At 37.1% G+C, this 7,870-nt stretch overlaps 1 pseudogene; it reads right to left on the bottom strand.

Annotated features, from left to right (window-relative positions):
* Positions 1–238: 238 nt before the first annotated feature.
* LOC116565676 lies at positions 239–3,313 on the bottom strand (annotated as a pseudogene).
* Between the last annotated feature and the right edge of the window lie 4,557 nt (positions 3,314–7,870).

The raw sequence follows: 7,870 nt of genomic DNA, 5'->3' as shown, positions 1-7,870 counted from the left end.
GGAATATGGCTCATCCCTGGGGCCATGGGGCCTCCTAAGGAGCACGTTTGCCCCTCTAAGGGCCTCTAGGCCCTGGGCCTGCCTCCCCGAGGGGCTCACTAAGCCAGAGGCCAAAGTGCTCCTTCCCTTCACTTACCACCCAAGTCCTCATGCTCTCTGAGGTCTGGGAGAGGAGGGACTCAAGGAAGGGGGATTCCATGTACATGTTGTACATATTCATCACCCGTTTCACATAGCCTCAGACCTTTTGTACATTTTTACAGGGGTGCCCCTTCCAACAGTATCCTTCCTGGTTGATTAACTCCTCAGACTGGTTTAAAAAAAAATCTTTATGAAGCTGATTTCCTCTGATGATCCTATCTAGGTACATTTTCTCTAGAATCCCATAGGCAGCAAGTTGCTGGTACTTTTCATCCTCAAAAGAGTAGCTAGCATCCGAGAACACTGCTGTCCTGCTGATGCTAAGATGGTACAGTGCAAACCATGTTTTATGGCCTCTAGTCTCTCACTTTCATGGACTATTGTCTTGTAAGAGAGCTCATTGTACCTTTGTGCAGCTTCAATGAATTTTTTCTATAATCAAGAACATATACATAGCATACCTTATAATGTATCAGTAATGTTCATTGATTCATTCTGAAGCAATGATGCACGTAAGCCTCCGCCTGGACTGGAACATCATCCTCCAGTCATAGCCTAGCAAGCTTCAAGTAAGTCTCCCATTTATAATCTACATTGTATTGCTTTTGTCCTGTTTCCAAAGGAATTCCCACCAACACTTGGGCAGCATTTCTCCAATCTTCTTCTTTCTCATATATGGATGCAAGTTGCTGCCTTATGGAAGCAACCTGCTCCTCAAATGAAATGACTCTAGGCTGGATCTTTTCCAAGGTGAAGTGACAGATTTATTTGGCTGTGTCATCAGGCAGGTTAGGGAGATGTGTGCAGAAATCAGTCAACAATGGCCACGAGATCACGAGATTAACATTCTCATTTATCATTGCTTCCACAAAAGCTTTCACTGAATGCCTTTTTCCCGGATCTGACGATACTCGCCAGCCAGATCCTTATGAGAACCACTCATAAAGATCTTTTTAATGATCCTTTTCTCAGTGACCTGGCCAGCATTTGGGATTGCCTCTATTTTGGATAAAAGCCATTTCAACTGGGATGGGATGATATCTTGTTATGGTTTTGATTTGCGTTTCTATAATGATAATGTTATTGTCCAACTTTTCATACACCTTTTAGCCATTTGTGTGTCTTTTGAGAAATGTCTGTTGAGGTATTTTGCCTATTTTAAAATCAGATTATTGTATTTTTTCCCATTGAGTTTTTTGAGCTCCTTATATATTCTTATATATTAATCCCATGTCAGATGAAGAGTTTGCAATTTTTTCAAATATGTGGGCTATCACTGTACTGTGTGGATTATTTCCTTTGCCATGCCAAGGCTTTTTAACTTGATGTGATCCCATTTGTCCAGTTTGGCTTCAGTTACCTGTTCTCATGGGGTATTACTCAAGAAATTGTTGTCCAATTCAATGTCCTGAAGAATTTCCCTAATATTTTCATTTAGTTAGTTTGAGGTCTGAGACTAAAGTCTTTAAAATTCATTTTGATTTTATTTTTGCATATGGTGAAAGACAGTGGTCTAGCATCATTTTTTGCATATGGATATCCAGATTTCCCAGCACCATTTATTGAAGAAACTGTCCATTTCTCAATGTATGTTCTTAGCACCATTGTCAAAAATAAGTTTTACACACGCACACACACACACACACACACACACACACACACGTATGTCACTGGGTTTTCTATTCTATTCCATTGGTCTCTGTGCCTTTTTTTAGGCCAATAACCTACTGTTTTGGTTACTATAGCTCTATAGTATAATTTGAAGTCAGCTAACATAATTCATTAATTTCTTTTCTTCCTTTTTGATCAGGACATCTTTAACTATTTCTGAGTCTTTTATGGTTCCACATAAAGTTTAATGATTTTTTCTATTTCTGTCAATAATATAATGGGTATTTTGATAAGGATTGCATTGAATGTGCAGACTGCTTTCAGTAGTATGGGCATTTTAACAGTGCATATTCCTCCAATCCATGAACATGAGATATCTTCCTATTTTTTTATGTTCTCCTCAATATCCTTCATTAATATTTTAAAGCTTTTATCACAGAGATCTTTCACTTTATTGGTTGACTTAAATCCTAGGTATTTTATTTTGTTTTTAGTATTGTATATCAGATTATTGTCTTGATTTTCTTTTCAGAGTCTTCTCTGTTGGCATATAGAAATGCTACTGATTTTTGGTGCTGATTTTATATCCTAAAACTTTACGAAATTTATCATTTGTAATAATTTTTTTTATAGAGACTTTAGGTTTTTCCAAAAATAAAATTATACAACCTGCAAACAAGTATAATTTAACAACTTCCTTTCTGATTGGATGACCTTTATTTCTTTCTCTAGTGTAATTGCTCTAGTTAGGACTTCCAGTATTGTGTTGAGCAACAGCAGTGAAAGTGGGTATCCTTGTTGTCTTGCTTATCTTAGAAGGAAGGCTTTCAGTTTTTTGTTGTTTAATATGATACTAGCTATGAGTCAGTCACATATGGCTTTATTGTGTAGAGGTGTGTTCTTTCTACCCACAATTTTTTGAAGATTTTATACATGAATGAATATTGAATTTTACAAGTGATTTGTCAGCATCAATTGAAATGATTGTATGGTTTTTGTCCTTCATACTGTTCATATAATTTATCTCATTGATTAATTTGAATTTGTTGAATTATTCTTGCATTCCAGGGATAAATCCCACTTGGTCATAGTGATGATCTTTCTAACATGTTGCTGAATTCTGTTTGCTAGAGCTTTGTTTAGAATTTCTGTGTCAAGGTTCATCTGAGATATTGATCTGCAGTGTATTGTTGTTTTTTTTTGTTTTTATGTGTCTCTGTCTAGTTTTGATATCAGGGTAACACTGGCAGTGATATGGTTTGGGTGTGTCCCTACCCAAATCTCATCTTGAATTGTAAGTCCCACAATTCTCATGTGTTGTGGGTGGAACCCAGTGGTAGGTAATTGAATTACAGCTAGTGCTCGACTTACGACCACGGTCGGTACCGCGGACCAGTCGTAACACGATTTGGTTGTAAGTTGAGTAGGCTATATGTACAGTTGAAATGGTGCACACAGAGATGGTAGTGCTGCTGGAAGCTGGTCCGCACTGTCGTACACCCAGCTGGGCAAGGTTTGCGCTGCCAGACGCGGAGCTGTCATGGCTAGCAATTGTGGTCATAAAGTCGAATTGTCGTAAGTTGCATAGGTGGTAAGTCAATCAATACCTGTATGGGGGTGGGTCTTCCCTGCATTTTTCTCCCGATAGTGAATGAGTCTCAGAAGATCTGATGGTTTTAAAAATGGGAGTTTTCCTGCACAAACTCTCTCTTTGACTGCTGCCATCCTCATGAAATGTGACTTGCTCCCACTTGCCTTCTACCATAATGTGAAGCCTCCCCAGCCATGTAGACTTGTAAGTCCACTAAACCTCTTTCTTTTGTAAATTACCCAGTCTTGGGTATGTCTTTATCAGCAGCATGAAAATGGACTAATATAATAAACTGATGCAAATAGACTGGGGCGCTGTGGACAAGATACCTGAAAATGTGGAAGCAACTTTAGAACTGTGTAACAGGCAGAGGTTGAAACACTTAGGAGGGCTCAGAAGAAGGCAGAAAATTGTGGGAAAGTTTGGAACTCCCTAGATACTTCTTGAATGGCTTTGACCAAAATGCTGATAATTATATGGACAATGAGATCCAGGATGAGGTGGTCTCAGATGAAGATGAGGAACTTGTTGGGAAATGAAGTAAAGGTGCCTTCTGTTACGTTTTAGCAAAGAGACTGGCAGCATTTTTCCCCTGCCCTAGAGGTTTGTGAAACTTTGAACTTGAAAGAGATGATTTAGGATATTTGGCAAAAGAAATTTCTAAGCCACAAATCATTCAAGATGTGACTTGGGGGTGCTGTTAAAGCATTCCATTTTATAAGGGAAGCAGAGCATAAAAGTTCAGAAAACTTGTAGCCTGACAATGTGATAGAAAACAAAATTCCATTTTCTGAGGAGAGCTTCAAGCCAGCTGCACAAATTTGCATAAGTAATGATTAGCCGAATGTTACCCCTAAGACAATGAAAAATATCTCCAGGGCATGTCAGCAGTCTTAATGGAAGTCCCTCCAATCACAGACCCAGAGGCCTAGGAGAAAAGTGGCTTTGTGGGCTAGGCCCAGTGTCTCCATGCTGTATGTAGCCTAGGAACTTGGTTCCTTGCTTCCCAGCCACTCTAGCCATGACTGAATGAGGCCAACATAGAGCTTGGAAGGTGGCTTCAGAGGGTGCAAGCCTCAAGCCTTGACAGATTCCATGCGGTGTTGAGCCTGTGAGTACATAGAAGTCGACAGTTGCGTTTTGGAAACCACCACTTAGATTTCAGAGGATGTATGGAGACAGCTAGATGTCCAGGCATGAGTTTGCTGCAGCACCACGGCAAGGTAGATTCACTGACAGCTTACACTGTGCACCTGGAGAACCCACAGATACTCAGTGCCAGCCCATGAAAGCAGCCAGGAAGGGGGCTCTATTCTGCAAAGCCACAGAGGCAGAGATGCCCAAGAGCATAGAAACTTACCTCTTACATCAACATTACCCAGACGTTAGACATGGAGTCAAAGGAGATCATTTGGAGCTTTAAGATTTGACTGCGTCACTGGATTTTAGACTTGCATTGGACCTGTAGCCCCTCTGTTTTTAATGTCTCCCATTCAGAATGGCTATATTTACCCAGTGTCTGTACCCCCATTGAACCTAGGAAATAACTAGCTTGCTTTTGATTTTACAAGCTCATAGGCAGAAGGGACTTGCTTTGTTTGAGATAAGACATTGGACTGTGGAAATCTGAGTTAATGCTGAAATGAGTTAAGACTTTTGGGGACTGTTGGGAAGCATAATTTGTTTTGAAATGTGAGGACATGAGATTTGGTCCAGGATTTAAGTCTGGACATCTGTGTGTCTCTATACAATCTATGAAATCTAGGTGGTGGTATCCAAAACTCAACTGTTGACTTCTGTGCACTTGCAGGCTCAACACTTGGAAGCTGCCAAGGCTTGCACCCTCTGAAGCCACGGCCCAAGCTCTATGTTGGCCTCTTTCAGTCATGGCTAGAGGGGGTGTGGTGGAATGATATGGTTTGGTTGTGTTTCCATCCAGATCTCATCTTGAATTGTAACTCCCACAATTCCCATGCATTGTGGGAAGAACCTGGTCAGAGGTGATTGAATTATGGGGGCAGGTCTTTCCTGCACTGTTCTCATGATAGTGAATGAGTCTCAGGAGATCTGATGGTTTTAAAAATGGGAGTTTCAAACACCCTCTTTGCCTGCTGCTATCCACATTAGATGTGACTCGCTTTTCTGTAATGATTGTGAAGCCTCCCCAGCCATGCGGAACTGTAAAGTCTATTAAACCTCTTTTTTTTTTTTTTTCTTTTTGTAATTGGCCAGTCTTGGGTATGTCTTTACCTGCAGCATGAAAACGGACTAATACAGACATCATAGAATGAGTTTGGATGTATTCCCTCCTCTTCTATTTTTCAGAAAGTTTGAATAGAATTGGTATTAATTCTTCCTTACATGTTTGTTAAAATTCATCAGTGAAGCTATTGGTACTGGGTTTTTTTGTTGTTGTTAGGAGACTATTATGGTTTCAAACATGTTACTTATTATTTTCTGTTCAGGTTTTAGATTTCCACATAGTTCAATCTTGATAGGTTGTATGTGTCTAGGAATGTATCTATTTCTTCTAAGTTTTTCAGTGTATTGACATATAGTTGCTGATAATAGCTTTTAATGATCCTCTGAATTTCTGCAGTTTCAGTTGTCATGTCCTCTTTTTCCTCTCTGATTTTATTTCAGCTATCTTTCTTTTTTTCATAGTCTACTAAACCTTTGTTGATTTTGCTTATATTTTCATAAAACCAACTTTTCATTTTGTTGATCTTTTATATTGCTTTCTTCATTTCAGTTTCATTTATTTCTAATCTAATTTAAAAACTTTTTTTCCTACTAATTTTAGGTTTGGTTTGCTCTTGTCTTCTAGTTCTTTGAGATGTATCCATAGGTTGTATATTTGAAGTTTTTTTCTTTTCTATGTAAGCACTTATAGCTAAAAATTTTTCACTTAATAGTGCTTTTGCTGTATATCACAGATTTTGGTACATTGTTACCATTATCATTTGTTTCAGTATTTTTTTTTAATTTCCTACTTAAGTTTTTTGATCCAATGGACATTCAAGAGTGTGTTGTTTACATATGTTTGTATAGTTTTCAAAGTTACTGTTGTTATCAATTTGGGGTTTTATTTCATAGTGATTATATAAGATACTTGATATGATTTCAATATATTTGAATTTTTAAAGACCTGTTTTGTGGCCTAACATGGTCTATTCTTGATAGCAATTCTTGTGTTGAGAAAAATAATGTGTACTCTGCAGCCATTGGATGAAACGTTTTGCAAATATCTCTTAGGTCCATTTGGTCTATAGTGCAGATTAACTTCACTGTTTCTTCATTGATTTCCCCTCTAGATGTTCTGTCCAATGCTAAAAATTTTGTGTCGAAGTATCCAGCTATTGTTTTGGGTTATTTCTCCTTCTTCAGCTCTAATAATATTTGCTTTAAACATTTGTTTGCTCCAGTGTTGAGTGCATATATATGTTAATAATTGTTATAACCTCTTGCTAAAGTGATTGCTTTATCATTATATAACATTTCTGTCTCTTTTTATACTTTCCATGTTAGTATCTATTTTGTCTAAGTATACCTAATTCTGCTCTTTTTTGTTTCCGTTTGCATGGAATATTTTTTATTATTCTTTTATTTTCAGTTTGTGTCTTTATAGGTGAAGTATGTTTCTTATAGGCAATAGATTATTGGGTCTTGCTTTTAAAATCCATTCAGCAACTGTATATCTTTGAACTGGAGAGTTTTCATCCATTTACAATCAACATTATAAGTATAATTGATAAGTAAGGACTTACTCCTATCATTCCATTTTTTTTTTTCTGGTTGTTTTGTGATGTTCTATTCCTTTTTGTTTGGTTGGTTTTTGTTTTTCTTTTAGTGAAGGTGATTTTCTCTGGTGGTATGTTTTAATTTGTTGCTTTTTTATTTTTTTGATATCTGTTGTATATTTTTTTATTTGATGTTACCATGAGGCTTATGAGTAATATCTTAAAACCCATCATTTTAAACATGACAGCTTAACACAGATGACATCCACAGACAATGTAGCAAACAGGCGAAGAGAATACTAATAAAAATGCTGCACTTTGACTTTATCCTTCCACATTTTGCCTTTTGTGGCTTCTATTTTCATCTTATTGTAATGTTTGTGTCTTGAAAAGTCAGTTTAGCTTTTATTTTGATCATTCATCTTTTAGTTTTTCTCCTCAAGATATGAGTAGTTTACACACCACAATTACAAGTTATAGTATTCTGTCCTTTTCTGTAGACTTACTATTACAATTGAGCTTTGTACCTTTAGATGATTGCTTATTTCCTCATTAACGTCCTTTTATTTCAGATGGAAGAACTCCTATTTGCAATTCTTGTAGTACAGGTCTGGTGCTGATAAAATGCCTCAACTTTTGTTTGTATTGGAAAGTCTTTATTTTTTCTTAATGTTTCAAGGAAATTTTTACTGGACATACTAAACAACATAACCTTTAATTACTTGTAGTATGTACTACTTTATATTTAATTTTAATGTACTTTTATTATATTTTAATATTAAGTTAT

This window comes from Sapajus apella, unplaced genomic scaffold, assembly GCF_009761245.1.
Source record: "Sapajus apella isolate SASKATOON/1434 unplaced genomic scaffold, GSC_monkey_1.0 scaffold41, whole genome shotgun sequence".
Classification (NCBI taxonomy): domain Eukaryota; kingdom Metazoa; phylum Chordata; class Mammalia; order Primates; family Cebidae; genus Sapajus; species Sapajus apella.
Note: the sequence above shows the minus strand (reverse complement) of the source record. Positions and strands in the feature narration are given on the sequence as shown.